This window comes from Oryza glaberrima, chromosome 10 (assembly GCF_000147395.1).
Source record: "Oryza glaberrima chromosome 10, OglaRS2, whole genome shotgun sequence".
Taxonomy (NCBI): Eukaryota; Viridiplantae; Streptophyta; class Magnoliopsida; order Poales; family Poaceae; genus Oryza; species Oryza glaberrima.
In genome coordinates, this window is record NC_068335.1 from 9,670,824 (window position 1) to 9,698,241 (window position 27,418).

Consider the following 27,418-nt stretch of genomic DNA (forward strand, 5'->3'; position numbering starts at 1 on the left):
ATGGGTACATTATTTGGAACACATTTGCCTCCTAATGAAGTAAAAACCCATCAGGTCTCGGGTTATGGGTCCCCGTTGCCATCTCTACTTACTACCTACTTTACAATTATGAAAGTAGGTAGTAGAGAATAATGAGGATGAAAAGTGTGTAGTAAGACCCCATACTATCTATTTTTACTATTGTGGAAGTGGGTAGAAGGGGAGGTACTAACTATACCCAGCAATAGCACTACCACCTGATAAGGGCATCCGCAGTGTATATGCTAAAAGTTGCTATTAGCGTGGGGTCCACAATCAGATAGAAATAACTATGTGAGCCTCCCTAACATAGCTTTGGCTGAGAAAAATAAGGTGGGATTCACCCATAAAAACTCATCCATGCTCTACATTCTTTGAGGTATTCCACAAATGAGATGCTTCCCGCTAAAAACTATAATTTATTTGTTTGTTGCTTGCTTGTTATCGGTAATAGTGTAAAGACCTGGTAACTATTACTGCCTCCTCCCACAATGTTTACTACTAGGTAACAAATTAAAGGTGTATTAATTGCTTACTACCCATTTCTACCACATTGTGGTTGCTCTAATAAGCAATAAAAAACATTAAATTCTCTTCTTTCTTATCCTCTCTCTCTTTTCTATCTAACTATTGCTCTGCATGACCTAGCTTACTATCTTCACATTGTGAGATAGAAGCAACTATAACCTAGTTTTGTAGATCTTATCTTACTACACACTTTGTAAATATACATTGAGGATGTTAGAGTACCCACTTACAGGCTAACAAAACAAAAAAATGTTGTGCCAAAGTCCTTGCATGTAGTAAAAAAGACGCATGATGTACAATGATTTTATCTATACTACTTCACAAAAGCCTTACATCTGCCTCCCACTGGAAGCAACAGGCTCCTCGCCAGACTTCTTCCCCTTTCCCCCTCAAGCCGTGTGGAGGCAAGGTTCCCCCACCACACTGTTTTCCCCGTCTGCGGTGGTTCCGCACCGTTGGATCCGCCGCACTGGTCACCTCTTCCTAATCACAAGCTTTGCTTTGCCCCGCCACTAAGGCTGGCCCACAATCCTCTTCTGTCCCTACAGCTTCAACACTGCCTCCTACCACAACCATTCCTCTATGCCTGGCGATCTCCCCCATTTTCCCCTTACCCCAACCTTCCTCCCTCCCCACAACCAGGATCCTAAAGCCTAACTCATTGTCTACCGATGGTCATCGGAGCTGGAAGAGTGGAGGTCGTCGGTGCATGAATGATAAAGCAATTCTAAGGTCCAAAATTTACAAGATTTGATCCAATTTTTTATTGTTGAATGCCATTTAGCAATTCCCAAAAGAAAAACTTAGTTCAGAAGTTCAGTCATCATGTCTGGACCATAAACATTATTAGTTTATTACCTTGAGATCACAAATGAAAATAAACTAATCAACTTGCGGTACAGAGCGCACCGTATTCACAATTCCAAACGGTTCACTTAGTCACCCACACTGTGATCAGTGTTCACTCCATCCGAAGATATTATTTCCCCAATTTATTGTTCTGATCTGCTCGGAATGAAGGTTCTAATTGTCATAGCAGGCTTCACAAATGCACTTGCGTTTCGGCCATCTGCCCTCATAGCTGTAGCTCCTCACGTGCTTTTGGAAGAAGATTTTGCAGGTCAGGAAGCACAGTGGCTTCACGCAGACGAACTTTGTGAAATCATAGCTGTTGCAATGCTCCTCTCTACAAGCCACAAGGTGAAATTATCTCATGAGACTTGTGAAAGGAAAGCTTTCGAAACTTATCATAGATTAATATTTCAAAAGTAGAGCTAACAATTGTTGTAAAGTAAATGTTGTTTTTCTTGCATATTTTTTATGCCTTAAACTATTTTAATTTCAGCATATACATATACAAATCTCACATAGATGAGTAGATAGATAGATAGATAGATAGATAGATAGACAGACAGACAGATAGACAGACAGACAAATAGATAGGCACATAGACACAAACAAACACAAACATAGACAAAAAGAAAGATAACCTGCATGAGTCGAAGAACTTCCTAGAAGCACAAGTAGCATGAGCAAAGAAAGAGTAACAGTTCTCTCCATTATGATTAATTGGTTTTTCTATTGGTTTGCACAAAAGAGGGCATACCAATGTGTAGATGTAGGATGCAAATTTATAACCATTTCAAAGAAAGGAAACTATCAATTGATTATGAATTATCTGGTGTAGTCTTTATAGCCTTCTTGAAATATATTTATAAAAATTCAATGCCTACTCTCCATTTGCAATAAAAAAAGATTTGCAAGTCATATAATACATGAGCAACTGTACATAGACATTAGTTGCCTTTTGAGGCATTATGCATTATCGAATACTATGCAAGTTTCCTAACATGTAATACTTGTGTGTTTTCCAGCTGTATTGTAAATTCAAAGTAATCTAAAATTGTGGCTTAGTAACTAACTTTTGTGCCTCCAAGAGATATCTAGAGTGCCTAATATTCTTCATTTCCACCTCTCTCAACCGGACGGGCCTAAGAACAAAGAGAGCAAACACTCTACGTGTCTTTATCTAGGTTTGTTTCAACCCATGGTCTTTCTTGAAGGAAACAATATCCGATTTTAGTAATATAGGCATGGTAGTTGTCACACCTCGATTTTCCTTCGGGATTAAAAATCATCAAATAATGCATTTTTAGAAATTATATTAAAAGCTAAAGTAATCTAACCAAGAAAATTAATGAGGAAATTAATTTTTTTCCTTTAAAAATCATGGCTGGAAATATTTTTGTAATATTCTCCATGCTCTAGAATATTCTCTAAAATTTTCTGTGAATTTCCGGAGCTCAATATCTAATTTTAATACACAAAGTTCATTTAACCAATTAAAATAAATGGAAAACAAATTGAAAACTCCTTCCTTGTACTTGGGCTGTTTTTGGCCCAAGTCTTTTTCCCGTACTCCTTTCCCTCCTGCCTCCTCGGGCCGGTCTCCTCTTTCCCTCCTCCCTCCTCGGGCCGCCGGCCGAGCTCGCTCTCTCCCTCGAAGTTTGTTTAGCCTCGTCCACCAAATCCAGCCGCTCCGTTGATCTCCTTCCAAAATTGATCGCAAATACGGATTCCCCACAATCTCCTCTACCTTATCCCCAAAAAACCCCCGTGAATCCCAAATCAAATCGCGTGGAATCAACGCGGTTTTGGGCTCCTATTTTCCGGTGAACCCTAGCTAATCCGCCTCCAATTCCTCTCAAATTCAATCTTATCTCCTCACTCTTTGCCTGTGAAAATCCATCCGCGTGCTCCCTCCACCTTTCCCCCTTTTACCAGAGCCTCCTGTGCCCTAGCCATCTCTCCCCACGCTCGGCTTCTGTCTTCATTGCCGGCCGCTGCTCCAGCCATTGTTAGACGCCGCTTCGGCCAACGCCCTTCTATGCCATCGCCTTCCACGACACCGTAGCCATTGTGCGAACATCAGCCACTAGTTCCCTTGCACCGAATCCCACCGGAACCACGCCTCCACCGCAAACCCACGCCACTGCCACCACCGTCCTAGTCGTCGCCGCGCCTCGCAACCACCACCACCAGCTTCGCTGTGCCGTGCCGCACCCTAGCAGCCATCCCACTTCCTCAAATCACCACCGAAGCACATCTTCCACCATCAACCCAAGGCTGTCGCCGTATTCGCCACCTCTAGCCGCCGTTCATCGTCGCTAGGTGCTGTCCTCGCTCGCCACCACTGCCTTCCCCAGGGCTCGGAGCACCTCGGCCGCCACTCCTCCATCACCGGGAGCCACCGAAATCCACCCCGCTGCTCCTCGGTGAGCTCCTCCGCTAGCTCCTTCTTTGGTTGGCGTTTCCTGTCGCACCGTGCCGCCTTTTATCTCCCTAACCCCTCCTCCATCATCCTTAGGTCAAGGCTTAGCCCGTCCACCTCTCCGTCTTCCCGCTCCGCTGTCGGACTGCCGACCACGCCGTCTCCCTGAGGAGCGCCGCCGCCATCTCCTCGTTGCCGGTCGCTTTCCTTCACCGTGGTGCGCTCGGTGAGCATTCCCCTCTCTCCTCCCCGCTTCCCTTCCGCCGCTTCCCACACCACCATCGCTTGCCGCTGGCGTTCTTTGGGTCAGCGCCACCGCCGTCGCCTATGTCGGCACCTAGGGATGGAATTCCCGAATACCCGGAGCGTACACCGTACTAGTCCCATGATTAGTGGCTAGTACACGCATCCACAACCTTGTCATCACATCCATACGATATACACATACAAATAGATAATATGGTTCACATAACTTAGCGAGTGCACAAGTCATACAACATAGATAGGGCCGACTGGCCAAATGAAAGAGTTTAAACGCAACGGAATAAGAGTAGCAAAATATATATGTTCTTCGGTATGCCCATCTACCAAACCACCACAGGCAACCGACTAGGAATCACCATAGAAAGAACCCTCCTAAAACCTCCGGAACCCGGTGCAAAGTACTCGTCACTAGGCATCTCACTTCCTGTATCAATGTCTAAAAACAACAACAAGAGGTGCGTCAATACAAACGTATTGGCAAGTCCTACCCAAACCTTGGGAAGCCTATGTCTATTGCAAGCTGAGATCAAATGAGGCTATGTTTGTGGACTAAATTTCAGCATAAAGCAAATTTTTATTCACAATAGTAAGTAGTAATAGATTGCAACGAAATTTGTAAAGCAATAAGTAAACAATAGTAGTAGTAACATAAGCATCATATTAATATCATCCTTGTGCCCTCCATGGCAGCAAGTAACCATTTTACTTTCAGCCCACACCGGGCAAAGTCATCACCAATTTTCCCACCATGCCAATTTCACAAAACATTTATTAAACCACCAACACTATACTTGTATCATTTCACCAAGTCGCTCATGTCCGTGAGCACGGCTAATCGATTAGTTCAACACCCTGCAGAGGTTGTGCACTGTACCCACATGACACAAACTAGCAACCATGTAAACCATGTCACGCGATACCAAACGGTACCCGATTTGCTAGCATATGACGAAGTTACTACATTACTCAAGCCTAACCTTGCATGAGCACGGTAAGTGTTAACCCACACTAGGAGCAACCCTAGTGCCACTAGTCCAGGGGGCCCTCGCTGGTCCTAGCGCCGTGAAGTGAACCATCCGTTCCCTCAACGAGGCACTTAACCATTATATTGGATACGCTTAGACGCCTAGGCACAAACCGCACTAGGTAGCTCCTATAAACCATCATTCCGACTAGTCCATACTACTACGGCCTTCCAATGCAAGGTTAGACATTAAGCAATTTCATAACTAAGGTTACCCCATAAATAACACATGTGGTTGAACTGTAAATCTTAGTTGGTGACACATAGCTCGGTCCTTAATCGACTCGGGCGAACACTCCCCCTATTGGTAAGCAACTACCACCGTATGCACACCACTTGCCACCCAAGTCTAAAATCATCACTTTTCAGTTTTCAACTTCACAAAAAACAGAGGCGACACCTCTGTCCAACTTTTTCAAATAGCCCAAATTTTGAAGAGTGAATGATCCACCGTTTGTAACATACGAAACTCTAAGCATGGCTAAGCAATAGCTATATTAGTAGCGTGAATATACCCAAATTGGCACTTGGACAGTACCTCAGCCATTCCTAGATATATCAATAGTAAGGTAATCAATAATCAAGGAGGATAAGTGCAGCAAATAGGAGTTTCTACCAAGATCCCACATTTTGCAATGTCGCATGCAGCTTATAAACAATATAGCATTTGCAAAAATATAGGATTCAACATGTTCGAAGGAGGAATTGAATAGGACTTGCCTTGCTCAGTGAACTCCTCACAAGTCTCAGCTTCCTGATCACTCCCTCTACGGCTGCAACTTTGTTGTCTATTCAAATTTAAACGAAATTCGGATGAACACCAAATAAACACCAAAAAATAAAAATGCTCAAATATGCATGATTCTAGTACAAAAGATAGAGGATGATTTTAGAGGAATTTAGGTGAAAGAATCATTTAAATCCGAGTTCGTATGCCTTAGATATAAGCTTTCAAAGTTTAAAATCCTGAAATTGAAAAACATACTATTGACTGATTGTAAATTCGAATTTTGCTGTACATCTGCATGATATTTGTGCAATATTTGCTCTAACCATTTTAAAGACAATAACATGGGGATCACACTGAAATTTGGTTCATTCAAATCGGAGTTAAAATGAGTTCCCTGTGATTTTTCAAAGTTTCAGCATGTTATAGAGTAAAAATAAATCACAAAAATCAAATTTTCCTATTTACACTACGGAGAGGGCTCTGGGTCCACATGTCATTGGGTTAGTGTTTTAGTCTCTCATCTGAGCACTAGGGTTTCTAGAAATTACGCATAGGTCCTGAACATATTTTTCCATGAGTGATACTTCTACAGTTTGGACCCTAAGTTTCTTGCTATTTATGTGCCACAGTTCTTCTTCTTCCTCCAGAACTAACGATAGACAGGAGAGGGATGGCAGTTCGTGATGGCTGTGGCCATGGCGCTACGGAGGGCGGCGCCTCTATTAGGAGTAAGGAGATGGTCTAGGGACTACTTCGAAGCTTACCCTGTGGCTAGTTGGGGATGAGGCGACGTGGAGAGGTCCGGCGACGGTGTCCTACTCTCACGGCGAGTGGCGTCAGCGGCGGAGCTCCTCCGGCGATGGAACCTGTGGAATGTTGTCAAAACATGAATTCGGCAATAATAAAAGGGGGTAGCGCACGAGACCTAAAAGTGGATGGATGCGGAGACAAGGATTTAGACAGGTTCAGGCCCTCTCAATGAGAGGTAATACCCTACTCCTGTTTGGGGATTTGAATCCCCCGGGTGTAGTATTGATCTGATGATCAGGTTGTGTTCATGCCCCTAGAGGGCCTCCTGCCCACCTTATATAAGATGGGGGCAGGATTACAAGATAGAAACCTTAGAAACCTTAACCAATACGGTATCGGTTTCCTAAATTTACTTTACAATATTATCAAACCAGGACTTTAGGCCGTTCCATAATATACAAGAAAATGGAATACCCAAGTCATGATCTGTTACATATTTCATAGATATGAGTTATCCCCTATAACTAGTTGGATAATCATGCCGTGTGGGTATGGGGTACCCATAATCTCCACAGTAGCCCCTGAGACCTTCACAGTCGAAAAGATAATATTCTCTCGAACCAGATTACTCCAAAGCCGAATGCTTCAATCATCTTTGCAATGGTCTCCCGAGTACTTTTACCAAATCTGAAGACTGTGGAGGGCTGAAAAATAATTGATTGTAAACTTAGGTGCATTGACTAGATGCACCTAATAGGTGTAGCCCCCAACTATGTGATTAGTTGAACAAACCAAGCATATAGTCAAGGAATAAATAATCCAACCAACCGAGTGGTTTTGATAATCGTAGTCAACCAAGTAACTTAATATTAATATATAGCATATGCGGTGTGAATCCCCGAATAACATGATCTAAGTGATATACCGACTGCTTTATAAAATAGGATGCGTGCAACCTAAAGTTGACTACATCATTAAAAATTCACATAGCAAGACAGCTATAACGAAGCTTGTATGTTGTGAATAAAGAAATTTTCAAAGTATTGGGCACATACCATGCGCACACTGCTTTAACAGATGTGCTTAAGTCCCTAAAAGACACATGGTTTCACCACACCTAGAAATATATGGTATATGTGGTGTAAAATCTGAATAAATAAACTCATAAAGGATTTACCAACCGCCCGGAAAATGACCATAATATATAATCAGCCTAAGCCATAATATTGGTCAATAAAAATGTATACTTACATGGCAAAAAACAACGATATTGTATCCAATCAATTGCCTAAAAACCCAAACGGCACCTTGACTTATATAAAAAAGTCAGCGGGATAGCTATATAAAGTTTTACTATTTGACACCTTTTAAGATGCATTGTTCCAACTCCTAAAATGTTGAGTAACTGCGGTATAAAAGGATTTTAAGGTATTGGGCACTTGATCACGCGCACTTTGGCCTAAGAAAAAAGTGCCTAAGTCCCTAAAATAACATGACATGCCACACCTGAAAATATGGGCTGCAGACATATTAGGCCTAGGCCAAAAAATATGCATTCAACACCCTTTAAAGGATGACGCATGTAACATGCTCCCGAGTAATAAATCTTCCGGGTGATATAGACCAAGTGTAGCTCATATGAATAGCTTCTGATCTGAGTGATTATCCCTTATGGGATACTCCAAAATAGATATAAAAATTGAATCCCGACTGGCGCAGGTAATTCGGTTGATAGCCCTTACGGGGAATAATGATTAGTCCAGTCTTCGAGCATAGAAAATAATCTCAGGACTACAAGTGCATGTTGCCTATATCTAGAACAAAATCCAACTTGAAGGTATAATCCTTATACTTGAGCTCGTAAGCCCCTGAGCATATAGCTTATCCTTTTGGAGTAGTTGAAATTGTCCATCGGTGATAGCTGATGCAATTGGCATGGAAGCGAAGAAACCAGTCAGCAGTAGTCAGATCAACTAGCAGTGAAGATGAAGGCACCCAGCAATAGCAACAGAGTTTTGTAGCCATGGTGACGAAATAATCAGTCGGAGACAGACGAGATAGCTAGTGAAGAAGATGAAAACGCCCATTAGCGGCGACATAATAAGCTAGCCATGAAGGCGAGAATATCAGTCGGTGGCGATGAAAACAAGCCGACGATGAAGACGTAGATGCGCATCAACGACGATGGCAAAATCCTTCAATCATGAAAATGCAGGAAATAGTCGACGACGACAAATGCAACCAATGGTAATGACGATTGGCAGCAACAGAGATGATCAAATATAATGACGAAGTTGCCCATCAATAGTAGTAGAGTGGGCTATGTTGAAGAGGCTTGACATGATGTTGATGAAGATGATGATGTCGGTGATCCAGTCAATAGTGGTGTAGCAACCGATGATAATGACGAAGACGCTCATCAGCGTTTGCATAGTAGGTCAACTATGAAGACAAAATAAAAAGTCAGCGATGAAAGTTGGTGATGACAAAAGCAACCGAAGGTGAAGACGTAGTCACCCCTTAGCAACGGCGGAGACGTCAGGGCTGATGAAGTAGAGGTGTTGGTGATGATGTCAGTGACAATAATCCTTCAAATTGTTGAGAAGATAGTTAGCGTGTGCATAACTGAGATTGATGCAACGCCTCTTGATTTATGACGATAGCAGTAGAACTTGGTCTTGTAGCTATTGCAGATGCTTCATTTGGAAGAAAGTAGATGTTGTTGTCCAACTCGTCGAAATTGAGCTGATTGGTTGATAACTCTAAACTCTCGAACATGTAGATTAAATCTTAAACTTGATACTTGAGATTTTTTGAGTAGATTATGGCAGCGCTAAGAAGCTAAAATTGCCGATAAAATAATTGGAATTGCTAAAGTAGAACGCCTGCTTTGGAGTGAGGACGAAGCTGATGACTCCCGAAATAGATTCCATAGAACTCGTTGGCTAATTAATTGATTGCTTCATATTGACATAGCATCTGTCGAATTTTGAGTCTTGTATTTGTGTAGCCCCCGACTCTTTGGCTAGTTGGGAAACAACTGAACATAGAGTCGAGAACTGTAGCTTGTCGTCGAGTAGCCATTGCTTGAGTGAAGATACGTGTTGAAGATGTCCAAGTAGAATTCTTGAATATTGGAACACCAGTTGTTGTAATAAAATAACACGGCATCATATTTCGTGACACATGCCGAGATATTGAGGCTCTTGTAGATGTCGTGGTTGGTGAAGTAGCAAATCTTTCGAAGTAGCGGCAATAGAGTTTGCCGGTGCCGAAGATAATAAAGATGAAGTCACTTCACCATGGTGACAAAGTTGCATAGCCGTGATGAAGTGAACACGAGTTGGCGGCAACAGAAGCAAACCGGTAGCGAAGACGCGTAGTTGTGAAGATTAAAACACCAGTCGGCGGCGGCATAACTAGTCGATGAGTCCGGAAGAGGTAGAATGATGACGAAAACGAAGACGTCCTTGAACGGTGGCAAAATAGGACAACCGTGAAAGTGAAGACACCATGGGCGGTGCCGAAGGCAAACCGGCGATGACGATGACGCCAGTCAATGATGAAGAAAACGCGCAGCCGTGGAGGTGAACAAGCCAGTCGGCGTCAGACAAGGCGGCTAGCAATGAAAACGATGACTTCCATTAGTAGTAGTAGCAATATAAACCAGCCATAGAGGCGAGGGCACTAGTCAGCAGCAGACGAGATGACCAGCGGTGAAGACGATAAGGCCAATCAACATTGGCAGAATCATGCAGCCATGGAAGTGAAGAAACCAGTTGGCAGCAGACATAGACAACTTGCGTTGAAGGTGATGACGCCTATTTGCGGCGGCGGCAACATGACTAGCCGTGAAGACGATAGCACCAGTTGGCGTCATACGTGGTAGCCGGTCGGTGAATATGTAGACGTCTAACAACAGCGGCATAATAAACCAGCCGTGCAGGTGGAGACCCCAGTTGGCGGCGGCAAAGGCGAGCCGGCGGTGAAGACGTAGATGCCCAACAACGGTGGTGTGATCAACCAACCGTATAGGCGAAAACACCAGTCGGCGACGGACGAGGCGGCCGGTCGGTGAAGACGTAGACACCCAACAACGGCGGCATAATAGGCCAGCCGTGCAGACGGAGACACTAGTCGGCGGAGGCGAAGGCGAGCTGGCGGTGAAGACGTAGATGCCCAACAACAGTGGTGTGACCAACCAACCGTATAGGCGAAAACACCAGTCGGCGATGGACGAGGCGGCCGGTCGGTGAAGACGTAGACACCCAACAACGGCGGCATAATAGGCCAGCCGTGTAGGCGGAGACACCAGTCGGCGGCGGCGAAGGCAAGCCGGTCGGTGAAGATGTAGACGCCCAACAACGGCGGCATAATAGGCCAGCCGTGCAGGCGGAAACACCAGTCGGCGGTGGCGAAGGCGATCCGGTCGGTGTAGATGTAGACGCCCAACAAACAGCGACATAATAGGCCAGCCGTGCAGGCGGAGACACCAGTCGGCGGCGGCGAAGGCAAGCCAGTGGTTATGTTCTGACTGATCCATTCCTGGAGCGTAGGAGATAAGCTTAAAGCCATGAATGCATATCTGGATCTGGATCCTGCAGAACAAACATATAGGATGAGTAATATCTGATGTAAATATAATACTCGAGGAAAATAAAAATATTTTAAAATGTTTATAAGTATGTATTTCTCCTCTTATCCATTTTGATTTCTCCAAGCAGATGACTCCTTATGTTTAAGCACTCTGCCCGACTAGTCATAGCCCCCAAGCACCGAGAGTCGGCGTAGGCACTTCCCAAACATGCGTATGAGTGACATGAGTTCTTCATTAATGGAACAAAGTTTCACGGATCAGAGTTTACTACTCGGGTACTTTTGCAATTGTTAAGAGCAGAAACCAAATTATCTTATCTCTATGCTTTTGATTTTTTCCAAGTAATACTTAGCACCTTACGTTATTCGGTCCATCCAACGAGTCCCCGGGTGCTAGGAATCGGCCCAAAGGCAACTATCCATCGACAAACCAAACGGAAAGCATAGAAAGATAGAACTCCATAACTCGATAGGCACTTTTGTACTCAGATTATGTCGCAAGCAATCAAGATAAATATTATGAAAATTGTTGAAAAAATATGATTTAACATCTATAGCCCCCGACTCACTAGTCAACGGCGAACCAGTTGATATAGTGAGGCAGAGGAAAAGCAAAATATCATATAAAGAAAATTAATGATGACTTAGCTTTTTAATATTCCCCTCGGTGATGGCAGAAGTAGCCGATGTGGGGAGAAGGTCATCCATCAATACAAATGAAAACACCATCCATGGAGGCAGCCGAGGCACCTAGCGGTGTAGGTAAATAAATGCCCATCAACGGTGGTGTGACCAACCAACTGTGTAGGCGAGGACACCAGTCGGCATTGGAGGCAGGCCGGTGGTGAAGTCGTAGATGCCCAACAACAGCGGCATAATAGGCCAGCCGTGTAGGCGGAGACACCAGTCGGCGGCGGTGAAGGCAAGCCGGTCGGTGAAGACATGGACGCCCATGAACGGTGGTGTGACCAACCAACCGTATAAGCGAGGTCACCAGTCGGCAGCGATGGAGGCAAGCCGGCGGTGAAGTCGTAGACGCCCATGAACGGTGGTGTGACCAACCAACTGTATAGGCGAGGTCACCAGTCGGCGGCGACGGAGGCAAGCCGGCGGTGAAGTCGTAGACGCCCAACAACAGTGGCATAATAAGCCAGCCATGTAGGTGGAGACACCAGTCGGCGGCAGCGAAGGCAAGCCGGTCGGTGAAGACGTGGATGCCCATGAACGGTGTTGTGACCAACTAACTGTATAGGCGAGATCACCAGTCGGCGGCGACGGATGTGGCGGCCGGTCGGTGAAGGCGTAAACGCCCAACAACTGTGGTGTGACCAACCAACCGTATAGACGGAAACGCTAGTCGGCGGCGAGATGAGGTGACCGGTCAGTGAAGACGTAGACGCCCAACAACGGTGGTGTGACCAACCAACCGTATAGGCGAGGTCACCAGTTGGCGGCGATGGAGGCAAGCCGGCGGTGAAGTCTTAGACGCCCAACAACGGCGGCATAATAAGCTAGACATGTAGGCGGAGACACCAGTCGGCGGTGGCGAAGGCAAGCCGGTCGTACTTCATACTTCTGTAGATGGATGGTGATGATGCAGTCATGACATCGTGGCCGGAAAATTAATTGACCGCACATGCAAACGAATAAATATCGATCCATCCAAGCCTAGGATATGTTTGATTTGTCCGGCACAAATGCATGTTTGCATGCCCGGCCAGGACATTATTGGCGATGACCCATATCGCGTGATTCGAAACCGGTCAGGAGGACGCGAGCGCCAGGCCCCCAAGCCCCAGCAGGGACGAGATGTATGTGCAGCTTGGTTGAGATCGTGGCGATGTACAGTATGGCCAATTGTCACGCCCGGAATTTCTATCCAAAATTCCAAACGCTTACATGTGCGCGAACCCTCATCCAGGAATCAGCCGAGGCACACAATAACAAATTGATAATAGAGTACAATTATTACTCTAATTAATAAGCGAATAAAATGTCATTACAGAGGTAGATAGTTCCTCTCAATCAATAAAGATCTAAGCAGCGGAAAATAAGATAAACGGCGCAGACGATTCCACTCCACAGGCAGCTTGACCAGGGCTACACCTAATCCTCCACACCATCAGCATCACTGTAGAACTCCTCCTCTGATGAATGATTGCAAGGTGAGTATATGACATACTCAGCAAGCCACGCAGCAAATATGCAAGTGCACAGGATAACAAAGGATGGCATAATAGGGTTTCATTTGCATAAACAGCATTTAATAAACATTTCAGAATTTAGTAAAACAGTTGAGTAATAATTAAACAATATTATTCCAACGCTATACAACATACCCTGTTGCATAGGCCCAACCATTCTGAACAACCAATCCCGGCTGCACAGTTCTATCTCCAAACCAGGAATATACCATTCCAAACCAGGAGCTAATCAAATTATTACCAGTCATAGTATCTTTTATTATGATGAGAGGTATGAGACTAATCACGAAAGACATTGTTAGACCCGCCCATAACCGCGGGCACGGCTATTCGAATAGTTTTACTCTGACCAGAGGTGTACCACTGTACCCACAAGACACAGCCCCACGACATGTCACCATGCGCCTTGATACCACCACGGTACCTCAGAAAGGAGCTGTGACAGTACCCCTCGCACAACACAATCCACCACAGCGCACCGTTCCTGGATCATAATCACCCCCTTATAAACAAGGCATGGACTCCCCAGCGACCCCCGTGGGCTTATCTCCGCCACTTCTCAGTCTGGTGCCCCGCAATGAACTATGCTATACAAAAGGTAAAGCCGTTGCCCACGCTGGCTTGTGGTTGGCACGGTTAATGTTTCACAACCGAAACTCGTGAACCGGTCCTTAATTGTCATGAGCACGACCATCAAAACCATGTGCTCACAACCCACCATTAACAGGTTTTAGTAGGCAAATTAATTAATTAACCAATCATGATTAACCATCATGAGTTATCATTAAGCCATCATTGAATAATAGGGAGTCATAAGTTATCCCAATAGTGTGCTAATGTTTCTAAGCATGGCTAAGCAATCACATCTAATATCTAGCTGAACCAATATATAAAGCTCAACTAGTCAATTTATAAGAACCCAAGGTATCAAGGAATAAAGTAATCAAGAACAAAAGGGCTATAACAAACAATAGGTTAATTCCACCCAATGACATTCGAAAATAAATGCAATGGTTGAATAGAAACAATAGCTTTAAACGGGATCAACATGCTCAAAGGGGTTGTTTGGGATCTGTGTGACTTGCCTTGCTGGCCTTGGAACTCTTCAAATTCTTCTCCTGCGAAAACGGACTCTCCGGAAACGTCGGAATCTAAACAGAAAAGAGCAAAACACCAAAACAGCACATAAACAAGCATGAACAGTACATGTGGATATTTTTAACATGTAGATCTCAATTTTAGAAAAATTTAGAGACTTGAACCAACTAAATCCGAGCTAAGATGAATTAGTTATGAATTTTTAAAGATTAAAACGGATTAAAACACTTATATGGATTTTAATTGAATTATGACGCAATAATGAATTATTTTTGAAAAGGAAAAGAGGATTTATTGCGTCAGCGGCTAGGGTTAGCGGTGGACCGGGTGCACGGCGACGGTTCACGGGAACGGACGGCCGAGATCGATCCATCCAAAACGAACGGCCGAGATCGACCGGTCCACGGCCGGACCACGGCGGACGGCATCGATGACGTCGGCGATGACGTCATCTCCGGCGGCGACCGAACCGCGCGAGCTCGCCGGCGAACGACGGCGTGGCGGCGCGAACGGAGAGCACCTACGGGTAGCGGACGGCACGGCGAACTCACCGACGACCAAAGCGACGGCGGACGATGACCGGACGACGTCGGCGACGAGGAAGAAGCGGCGGCAACCTTCGGCTTGACGACGGCGACGGAGTTCCGGCGGTCGACAGCGACGACGGAGGGGCGGACGAGGACGGCGACGTGACGGCGACCACGACGGCGGCCTTCCCGAGCGACGGCGACGACTGGAGCGACGGCGGCGCACGGCTGGAGCGGCGGCGACGACGGCGGCGCGAGGACTCACGGCGCTAGGGCTCTACGGACGACGAGAGGCGAAGGCGAGGGTGGCGACGGGTAGCGGAGACACCGGGGATCCTTTTATAGGGGCAAGAACACGGCGGCGAAGGCCCACGGCGGCCGGCGACGAGAAGGAAAGTCTAGGGTTCGGAGGAGAGAGACCGATCCGATTCGAGATCGAATCCTCCGCTTTCCAAACGATTTTAGCCGAAGTTCCAAAAGGGAAAAGGTAGAGGAGATCGAGAAGATCATTTCCCCTCTATTGATTTCACCGGAAACGGAAAGGATCGGCCGGATTTGGAAAGAGACGGCGGCGGCGCGGCGCTAGGGTTTCGGGCGGCGGCGGCGCGAGGAAGACGACGAGTCTGACAGGCGGGCCCCACCTGTCAGCGGGCGGACGCGCGCGCGAGCGACGGCTGCGGCTGCGGACTGGGCCGACTTGGGCCGAGGAGGAGAGAGAGAAGGTTTTGGGCCGACTTTCGGCCCAAAGCCAAAAGAGACTTTTAAAAACCTTTTTCCATTTAAATTATTCATGAAATGCAATTCCATTTATTAAAAATACTTCCTTAGCTCAAATAAATCCCAGAAAAATCTAGGAATTATAGAATTAAGCAAAGTATTTAATAAAATTTTATCTAGCCCCATTTTATATTGGAATTTATTATTTAAAATTAGATCTTCTCTTCTAGGCTTTTAAAATCAATTCTAATAATTCCAATTAAACAACAATTTATATATTTGAAATTTTTAGGGTGTGACAAACCTACCCCCCTTAAACAGAATCTCGTCCTCGAGATTCGGAAGAACTGGCGAACAGATGCGGATGAGCTGACTTCAATTCATCTTCTCGTTCCCAAGTTGATTCTTCTTCCGAGTGATTACTCCACTGAACTTTACAAAAACGGATAACTCGATTCCTGGTTCTTCTCTCATCTGTTTCCAAGATACGGATCGGTTTCTCAATATAGGTCAGATCCTCTTGGACTTCTATCTGTTCAAGATTAGCTTCTTCGGTTGGTACCCTTAAACACTTTTTCAATTGCGACACATGGAACACATTATGGACTCCTGTTAGAGATTGAGGTAACTCCAACTGATAAGCGACCTCTCCTCTTCTACTGACAATCTTGTAAGGTCCCACGAAACGCGGTGCCAATTTTCCTTTAGTGTGGAAGCGATGAACTCCTCGAAGAGGCGTGACACGAAGGTACACATAATCTCCTTCATCAAAACTTAGATCTCTACGACGACTGTCGGCATAACTCTTATGACAGGACTGGGCCACACGCAATCTTTCTTGAATGATTTTTACCTTTTCTTCTGCTTCCCTTAGAATATCAGTCCCAAAAACCTGACGTTCTCCCGTTTGATCCCACAAAAGCGGAGTGCGGCACTTCCGACCATACAGCGCTTCGTAAGGAGCCATCTGAAGACTAGCTTGATAACTGTTGTTATACGAGAATTCCGCATAAGGTAAATTCTTATCCCAACTTCCACCGAAGTCTAAAGCACAAGCTCTCAACATGTCCTCCAAAATCTGATTTACCCTTTCGGTTTGTCCGTCTGTCTGCGGATGATAAGCAGTACTAAAGTTCAGCTTAGAACCCATCTCTTCTTGAAGCTTCTTCCAAAACTGTGAAGTAAACTGACTACCTCGATCAGACACTATTTTCTTAGGGACACCATGCAAGCACACAATCCTTGCCATATACAATTCAGCCAACCGACTTCCGGAATATGTTGTCTTTACTGGGATGAAATGAGCCACTTTGGTAAGTCTGTCGACTATCACCCAAATAGAGTCGTGGCCTGATGATGTTCTGGGTAGACCAGTGATGAAATCCATACCGATTTCCTCCCACTTCCATTCAGGAATCTTCAAAGGCTGCAGCAAACCTGCGGGCTTCTGATGTTCTGCCTTGACTCGCTGACAAACATCACATACTGCTACGTATTCTGCGATTTCACGCTTCATACTTGCCCACCAAAATCTTTCCTTGAGATCCTGGTACATCTTGGTACTACCAGGTTGAATGGAGTACAAAGTATCATGAGCTTCCTTCAGGATTGCATCTTTTAAACCTTTGTTGTCTGGGACGCAGATTCTCTCGCCCAACCATACAGTTCCTTGCTCATCTTCCAAGAAACCGATAGCTTTTCCTCTTCTCATATTCTTCTTAATTTCTTGAATATCGGGGTCATTAATTTGAGCTTCTCTAACTTGATCAATTAGAGTAGGCTTTACTTCTAAGGCTGCAACAAAACCTCTACTAACAATTCCCAAATTTAATCTTTCAAATTCCTTGCATAACTCCAATGGCAACTGTCGTCCTTCCGTAGCATTGCAATAACCTTTCCTGCTAAGAGCATCTGCTACAACATTAGCCTTTCCCGGGTGATAATGAATTCCCATGTCATAATCCTTAATTAATTCCAACCACCTCCGTTGTCTCATGTTCAGATCTGGCTGAGTGAAGATATACTTTAAACTCTTGTGATCGGTGTACACCTCTGTACGAGTACCGAAAAGATAATGACGCCAAATTTTCAATGCATGAACCACTGCAGCCAACTCAAGATCATGAGTAGGGTAGTTCTTCTCATGCGGGCGTAACTGATGAGATGCATAGGCAACCACCTTCCCATCTTGCATCAGAACACAACCTAAGCCAAGCTTAGATGCATCGCAATACACTTGGAAACCCTTCTTTGGATCAGGTAAAATTAAAATAGGAGCTGATGTTAAGCGATTCTTCAGCTCTTGAAAACTCTGCTCACATTCTTCTGACCACTTGTACTTTACATCCTTCTGAAGCAGTCGTGTCATGGGCTTAGCAATCTTGGAGAAATTCTCTATGACCCTCCGGTAATAACCTGCAAGACCCAGGAAACTGCGAATCTCTGAAACTGTCTTCGGTTGTTTCCAGTTGGTTACGGATTCCACATTACTAGGATCAACGGCAACTCCTCCGGCTGATATGACGTGACCAAGGAACTTTACTTCAGACAACCAAAATTCACATTTGCTAAACTTGGCATACAACTGATGTTCTCGCAGCTTCCCTAGTGTAAGACGAAGATGTTCTTCATGCTCTTCTTTTGTTTGGGAGTAGATAAGAATGTCATCAATAAAGACCACCACGAACTTGTCTAGGTATTCCATAAACACCTTATTCATTAAGTTCATGAAGAAAGCGGGGGCATTGGTAAGTCCAAAAGACATAACAGTACATTCGAACAATCCATACCTAGTGGTAAAAGCCGTCTTAGGTATATCCTCTTCTTTAATCCTCAACTGGTGATACCCTGATCGAAGATCTATCTTGGAGAAAACGGTGGCACCTTTAAGCTGATCAAACAAGTCATCAATTCTGGGCAGCGGGTACTTATTCTTGATAGTCACATCATTTAATGCACGATAGTCCACACACATCCTCTGGGTATGATCTTTCTTTTCCACAAAAATAACTGGAGCTCCCCATGGAGATGAACTCGGTCTGATGTATCCCTTTTGAAGCAAATCGTCGACTTGCCTTTTGACTTCTGCCAACTCATTGGCTGCCATTCTGTAAGGTCTCTTATGGATCGGAGTTGTTCCGGGTATCAGATCTATTCTGAATTCAATATCTCTCTTAGGCGGCATACCAGGTAAATCGTCCGGGAACACATCCGGGTATTCTTGTACTACGGGAATCTCTTTCAAAGCTATTTGGTTCAGACTTGACCTTAAAGACTTAGAGGACAGTGCATGAACTGTTACAACTCGACCATCATTGCTGGTGAGAGTTACTTTTCTGTTGGCACAGTCTATCACACCTTTATACCTGACTAACCAGTCCATCCCTAGGATGACATCAAGATCTTTGGATTCTAACAAGATAAGGTTGGCCAGAAATGGCACTTCTTGAATTTCTATTCTGACAGAGGGGCTACGTTGCAAAGAGAGTACTTGATTACTCGGGGTACTAACCATCAAAGGACGTCTAAGATCTTCTACTTCCATCCCATGATTTCCTGCAAAACTCATAGATAAAAATGAATGTGTAGCACCAGAATCAAAAAGCACTGTTGCAGGGACTGAGTTAACAAGGAACGTACCCAAAATTACATCTGGAGCACCTTGAGCTTCTGCAGCAGCAACATGATTGACACGAGCCTTTGGCGTAGGTGCGGTAAAGTTACTCTGGGTAGGGGCAACCTTCACGCGTCGGGGCTTCGGACACTTGTCAGAGTAATGTCCTGGTTCACCACAGTTGAAGCATACTCCGGGCTTGCTGCCTTGCTCCTTCTTGGCAGGCTGTTGTTGTGTTGGAGCTGCCACAGGACGTGGAGCTTGATTTCGGATGTTGTTGCCAGCATTGTTGTTGAAGAACTGACGCTGCGGACGAACAACAGACGAAGAACCTCCTTGTGGCATGGACTGGGGTCCTAAAGTAAGACGCGGCCTCTGACTATTCCCTTGTTGTGCCTTGAAGTGAGCAATCCGACGTTTCTTCTGCTCCATGTGGTTGTACTTGTCCTCCTGACGAATAGCCTTATCCACTAACTTCTGGAAATCATGGTAATCCCCAGTCATGAGTGGGTAAGACAGCTCATCATTAAGTCCTTCCAAGAACCTCTCCTGGCGCTCTTCATCAGTGCGCACATCTTCTGGAGCATAACGAGCCAGACGATTGAACTCGTGCAGATACTCGGTGACCGTGCGAGATCCTTGGGTGAGCGACCTAAATTCTTTCTTCTTGAGAGACACCACTCCCGATGGTATATGCGTCTTCCGAAAAGCAGCGGTGAATTCAAGCCAAGTGATAGGTTCAGCAGTAGTCCTGTTAAGGCGGAAGTGATCCCACCACTCAGAGGCAGGGCCATGCAGTTGGTGTGATGCAAATGAGACCTTCTCCTGATCAGTGCACTGAAGCAAATCCAACTTCTTCTCTATGGCGTGCAGCCAATCACCAGCTTCCACAGGATTAGTGGTGCTAGAGAAAGTGGGCGGCCTCACACGAAGAAATTCTGCTAACTTGTTCTGGGGAGGTGCGTGGTTATTTCCCTGATTCTGCTGGTTCTGGAGTTGCTGCATCATCATGTTCATAAGCTGTGCCTGTTGAGCCAGGACTTGAGCAAGTGTGGGGTTCTCTCCATTGTTGTTGTTGTTGTTGTTGTTGTTGGGGCCATTCCCGTTGCTGCGAGTGAGCACCATCTGGCATGGGCAAGGGCACAAGAAGAGAAACCGGGGAAAAACTACTTAGGACAGAGAATTAATTTTCCCACTAACTTAACTTTTATTGATCTTAACTGAGTTTCATTATTACAAAACTGAAGACTCTCTCACACCACTAAACTCACCAACTACCTAACACTCGAAAGCAAACAAACGCATGCACTTACATCCCACCACTGATGTAAACCACATGCAGGACCCACACACACAACCAAGCAAACTAACACAACGATCTAGGACAACGGCTTGACAAGGAACTCTAGGTCTTCCGGGCATCGGAGTTGATTGAAGGCTCGTTCGGCTCGTCTTCATCATCTTGAGTGGCTCCCCACTCGACCTTTGAATGGGTGCGCTTCGATTCTTCTCCTTCATCATCACTTATATTGACGACCGGAGGATCTGCTAGGGCTGGGGTAACTTCTTTCTCCACCACACGGACCTTTGGCGCCAATTGGTAGCGAGGGACGAATAGAGCTCTCTTCCTTGCGGTAAGACGAACCCTGGCCTTCTGCGGCGGTGCTTCCCCCTTCAATGCGGCTAGTTCTTTCTCCAAACGATCCACCTTGTCTTCTAGCTTGCAAATCTTTCCACGATTCCGGTCTTCACGATCTTGAGCTGCTAGCACAGCCTCCGCGCGGGTCTCATCCATAGCCCACAGCATTTCAACCAAATGCCTTGTGGTAGCATCATTCTCAATCCCCTCAGTCTCAAGGTAGCTGCCACGGTCACTTCCCTGGGATTGGCGAGGATGGTAGCGATACTCAGTGTCGGCCAACTGATCACTGTAGCGATCACGGAGCTCTCCTATGGCTATCCTTGCCACCTCCTGACATGCATGAATATAATTTCCCCCTCCAGCTTCGAACATCACTGATGGGATATCTTCACTATTACTGTTTAAGGTGGCTTTGACTCGACACTTCTCTTCATCTCGATCATGAGGAATCTGGGCATACATAGGGGCAGTCCCAAATCCTATGGCAAAGGACATCGTACGCAACTCCTGGACAAATCCCTCAACACCAAACAAGTACTCAGGCTTGTAGTGCGGCATCTAAAGACAAGTGAAAGGAGGGAGTTAAGACGTTTGTCCAATTAATGGCACAAGTTTTTGGATTAATTTGAATAAATTTAGAAAATCAAAGTAAAAGATAAGTAAATAAGGTAAACCAAGCTTGCAAGATAAGTTGAAACAGTTGGAAACAGGATCACAAATTTTGCACTTTTGAACAACAGGTTTCAACATAAAAGAAAAGTTATAAAATCAACCTGCTAAATTTATTTCATTGTAACAAGATAAAATAATGTTGTAAAACTTTTGCTGGTAAATGAGCCATTAGTACGGTAATAGATGTACGGTACTAATAGCACAGGATTAATAATAAATAAATTTTTAAATGAGAACAATTAAAGGAATTATAAACTGCATGTGCCATTTGTTTGGTTTAATTAAAAGAGAAAGAGAGGAGAATAGTTCTATTTTTCCAATATTTTTAGAGGGCTTCTATGGGTAACCATTTGGCATAACCTAGGGTCAAGGAGGCTCTGATACCAACTTGTCACGCCCGGAATTTCTATCCAAAATTCCAAACCCTTACATGTGCGCGAACCCTCGTCCAGGAATCAGCCGAGGCACACAATAACAAATTGATAATAGAGTACAATTATTACTCTAATTAATAAGCGAATAAAATGTCATTACAGAGGTAGATAGTTCCTCTCAATCAATAAAGATCTAAGCAGCGGAAAATAAGATAAACGGCGCAGACGATTCCACTCCACAGGCAGCTTGACCAGGGCTACACCTAATCCTCCACACCATCAGCATCACTGTAGAACTCCTCCTCTGATGAATGATTGCAAGGTGAGTATATGACATACTCAGCAAGCCACGCAGCAAATATGCAAGTGCACAGGATAACAAAGGATGGCATAATAGGGTTTCATTTGCATAAACAGCATTTAATAAACATTTCAGAATTTAGTAAAACAGTTGAGTAATAATTAAACAATATTATTCCAACGCTATACAACATACCCTGTTGCATAGGCCCAACCATTCTGAACAACCAATCCCGGCTGCACAGTTCTATCTCCAAACCAGGAATATACCATTCCAAACCAGGAGCTAATCAAATTATTACCAGTCATAGTATCTTTTATTATGATGAGAGGTATGAGACTAATCACGAAAGACATTGTTAGACCCGCCCATAACCGCGGGCACGGCTATTCGAATAGTTTTACTCTGACCAGAGGTGTACCACTGTACCCACAAGACACAGCCCCACGACATGTCACCATGCGCCTTGATACCACCACGGTACCTCAGAAAGGAGCTGTGACAGTACCCCTCGCACAACACAATCCACCACAGCGCACCGTTCCTGGATCATAATCACCCCCTTATAAACAAGGCATGGACTCCCCAGCGACCCCCGTGGGCTTATCTCCGCCACTTCTCAGTCTGGTGCCCCGCAATGAACTATGCTATACAAAAGGTAAAGCCGTTGCCCACGCTGGCTTGTGGTTGGCACGGTTAATGTTTCACAACCGAAACTCGTGAACCGGTCCTTAATTGTCATGAGCACGACCATCAAAACCATGTGCTCACAACCCACCATTAACAGGTTTTAGTAGGCAAATTAATTAATTAACCAATCATGATTAACCATCATGAGTTATCATTAAGCCATCATTGAATAATAGGGAGTCATAAGTTATCCCAATAGTGTGCTAATGTTTCTAAGCATGGCTAAGCAATCACATCTAATATCTAGCTGAACCAATATATAAAGCTCAACTAGTCAATTTATAAGAACCCAAGGTATCAAGGAATAAAGTAATCAAGAACAAAAGGGCTATAACAAACAATAGGTTAATTCCACCCAATGACATTCGAAAATAAATGCAATGGTTGAATAGAAACAATAGCTTTAAACGGGATCAACATGCTCAAAGGGGTTGTTTGGGATCTGTGTGACTTGCCTTGCTGGCCTTGGAACTCTTCAAATTCTTCTCCTGCGAAAACGGACTCTCCGGAAACGTCGGAATCTAAACAGAAAAGAGCAAAACACCAAAACAGCACATAAACAAGCATGAACAGTACATGTGGATATTTTTAACATGTAGATCTCAATTTTAGAAAAATTTAGAGACTTGAACCAACTAAATCCGAGCTAAGATGAATTAGTTATGAATTTTTAAAGATTAAAACGGATTAAAACACTTATATGGATTTTAATTGAATTATGACGCAATAATGAATTATTTTTGAAAAGGAAAAGAGGATTTATTGCGTCAGCGGCTAGGGTTAGCGGTGGACCGGGTGCACGGCGACGGTTCACGGGAACGGACGGCCGAGATCGATCCATCCAAAACGAACGGCCGAGATCGACCGGTCCACGGCCGGACCACGGCGGACGGCATCGATGACGTCGGCGATGACGTCATCTCCGGCGGCGACCGAACCGCGCGAGCTCGCCGGCGAACGACGGCGTGGCGGCGCGAACGGAGAGCACCTACGGGTAGCGGACGGCACGGCGAACTCACCGACGACCAAAGCGACGGCGGACGATGACCGGACGACGTCGGCGACGAGGAAGAAGCGGCGGCAACCTTCGGCTTGACGACGGCGACGGAGTTCCGGCGGTCGACAGCGACGACGGAGGGGCGGACGAGGACGGCGACGTGACGGCGACCACGACGGCGGCCTTCCCGAGCGACGGCGACGACTGGAGCGACGGCGGCGCACGGCTGGAGCGGCGGCGACGACGGCGGCGCGAGGACTCACGGCGCTAGGGCTCTACGGACGACGAGAGGCGAAGGCGAGGGTGGCGACGGGTAGCGGAGACACCGGGGATCCTTTTATAGGGGCAAGAACACGGCGGCGAAGGCCCACGGCGGCCGGCGACGAGAAGGAAAGTCTAGGGTTCGGAGGAGAGAGACCGATCCGATTCGAGATCGAATCCTCCGCTTTCCAAACGATTTTAGCCGAAGTTCCAAAAGGGAAAAGGTAGAGGAGATCGAGAAGATCATTTCCCCTCTATTGATTTCACCGGAAACGGAAAGGATCGGCCGGATTTGGAAAGAGACGGCGGCGGCGCGGCGCTAGGGTTTCGGGCGGCGGCGGCGCGAGGAAGACGACGAGTCTGACAGGCGGGCCCCACCTGTCAGCGGGCGGACGCGCGCGCGAGCGACGGCTGCGGCTGCGGACTGGGCCGACTTGGGCCGAGGAGGAGAGAGAGAAGGTTTTGGGCCGACTTTCGGCCCAAAGCCAAAAGAGACTTTTAAAAACCTTTTTCCATTTAAATTATTCATGAAATGCAATTCCATTTATTAAAAATACTTCCTTAGCTCAAATAAATCCCAGAAAAATCTAGGAATTATAGAATTAAGCAAAGTATTTAATAAAATTTTATCTAGCCCCATTTTATATTGGAATTTATTATTTAAAATTAGATCTTCTCTTCTAGGCTTTTAAAATCAATTCTAATAATTCCAATTAAACAACAATTTATATATTTGAAATTTTTAGGGTGTGACACCAATCCCGTCGATCGTCCTGGCAGCGGATAGCTTTCCCCGACGTGCGGCGGATAGCCAAATCGTCGAGACATGAAAACAAGAAAAATACCAGGGCATCAATCTATGAGTAGATTTCAATCTAAAGATGATAGATTGGAACGACAAACCCGATATCTCTCTGTAGATTGATTTGATCAGAAGATGGCGTCGACGGCGGAGGATCTCAAGCTACATAAGTGAAGCCGATGCCGACGACTCCTGAAAATTGATTCCATCGCACTTCGACAGAAAACTCGACGCAACCCCTACCTGGTGCGCCAACTGTCGAAACATGAATTCGGCAATAATAAAAGGGGGTAGCGCACGAGACCTAAAAGTGGATGGATGCGGAGACAAGGATTTAGATAGGTTCAGGCCCTCTCAATGAGAGGTAATACCCTACTCCTGTTTGGGGATTTAAATCCGCCGGGTGTAGTATTGATCTGACGGTCAGGTTGTGCTCATGCCCTTAGAGGGCCTCCTGCCCACCTTATATAAGATGGGGGGGCATGATTACAAGATAGAAACCTTAACCAATACGGTATCGGTTTCCTAAATCTACTTTACAATATTATCAAACCAGGACTTTAGGCCGTTCCATAATATACAAGGAAACGTAATACCCAAGTCATGATCTGTTACATATTTCATAGATATGAGTTATCCCATATAACTAGTCGGATAATCATGCCGTGTGGGTATGGGGTTCCCATAATCTCCACAAAAGCTGAGGGGGAAAGGCTTAGGGTGGTCCTAGGAGTGCGCTGGCACGAGGGATAGAGTTATAGCTCACCAAAGCAGCGGATCGATCGTGAGGGCGACGGCGGCGGTGTTCTGGCCGACACGAAGGACGTCGAAGAGGCGGTGTTGCCTGGTGGCGTTTCGTCTGAGGAAAAGGGTAAATTGGATTCAGTGAGGGATGCTAAGAGAGATGACGTGGGTGGTTTCTCTCGAGGCTCACTAGAGGGGAGTCGGTAGCGTCGTGGGCTCGCTGGCACCGACGCGGGCGCTCGCGTTCCGGCTGTCCCAAGGGACTTCCTTCCCTGGGTCTGCTTGGAACGTGAAGAGGCGAGCTAGGAGAGAGTGTTGGCGCAAGGGTAGGCTTGAAGATGGAGTTTGGACGCGGTGCTCGTGAGCTCGGTCTATGGCCTTGTCTCTGTCTCTCTGTTCTCAAGCAGCGCGGCGATGGAACGGGATGGCTGGATGTGTCAGGAGCTTTGCTTCCTTCCCAGAAAGAGTGAGGAGGAGATTTGGTTGCGCGCGGAGATTGGGCTGGAACAACTTCGTCTACTCTCAAAGGAGGATTACTCACGCGACGATTTGGGGAGAATAGCGCGAGGTGGACGATGGGTATGGAGACACGGTGTCCAGGCCCACCTGCAGCGACTTCTAATGGCTAGGCTTCGCGGAGAAGGCTCGGCTTGGCGTGGTGGAGGGCTGGGTGGTGTTGTTCTCCAATCCAAAAGAAGACGCATGCCACGTGTTCGACGAAATGCCTACAAGGATAGGGAGAGAGGAAGAGAAGGTGGGAAGGCTGGGTGGTGACCTGGGCTTGCCTACTGGGTGGTTAGCGGGGCCAAGGAAGGCTGGACCCAGTGGAAGTGAAATAGGGTAGGGTGAGTGAAGGTCAAGTTGAATTTTCTCAAATTTAAATCACATACTCACATTGCCTCTTTGACCGGTCGTTTTTAGTGGGTTACACTGAGGCGAAAATTTTGGCAAAAATACTGTGAGTAGAGGAGGTCATGATGATCTATATGGCAGAAAAGCAAGGGCAGAGGATTTATGGTTTTGCTGTGGTAGATTTTGAAAGAGGACTAAGTGATATGTTTTAATTCCAGTTTTTGACTGGTTTGACTAAATAATTTGAGGTACCAAATGAGCTGATAAAATAATGCCAATTTAACTGAGGGTATTCCATAATGTATAGTAATTTTGTGAATTTTTCCAAAATTTTTGCACACACATATTAATTATTAAAATCATTCCAAGCTAGTTTCAATGCATATGAATGAATTGACGGATGCATGAAAAATCCAAAAATGAGCAAAATAATCTCAAAAGACAGAGGGGACCCCATTTCACTGATTATAATATGTATTCAAGGTTTTACAATTTCTGGGTCTATTACAGCCCATTAGTCAGCCGCTGTCATGCGCGCCCGCCTTGCTACTCCGCTTGGCCACTCCCAGCCGCCTGATCTGTGCCAATCATGTGGGTGTTCCATGTTGGCGCCACCTCAGCGCCATGTTGGCATCACCTCACCCTACCCGGCTGTCGTGGCCACCATGTGGTTGCCACGTGGTGCGCCCGTACTCGAGCCGAAGTGGACACTGTTGTGGAAAACAAGCCAGCAATCCAGCAAA

At 45.7% G+C, this 27,418-nt stretch overlaps 1 pseudogene; it reads right to left on the bottom strand.

The window, feature by feature from the left end:
* Window positions 1-4,401: 4,401 nt before the first annotated feature.
* Window positions 4,402-27,418, bottom strand: part of LOC127785818 (uncharacterized) — a 37,513-nt pseudogene continuing 14,496 nt past the window's right edge.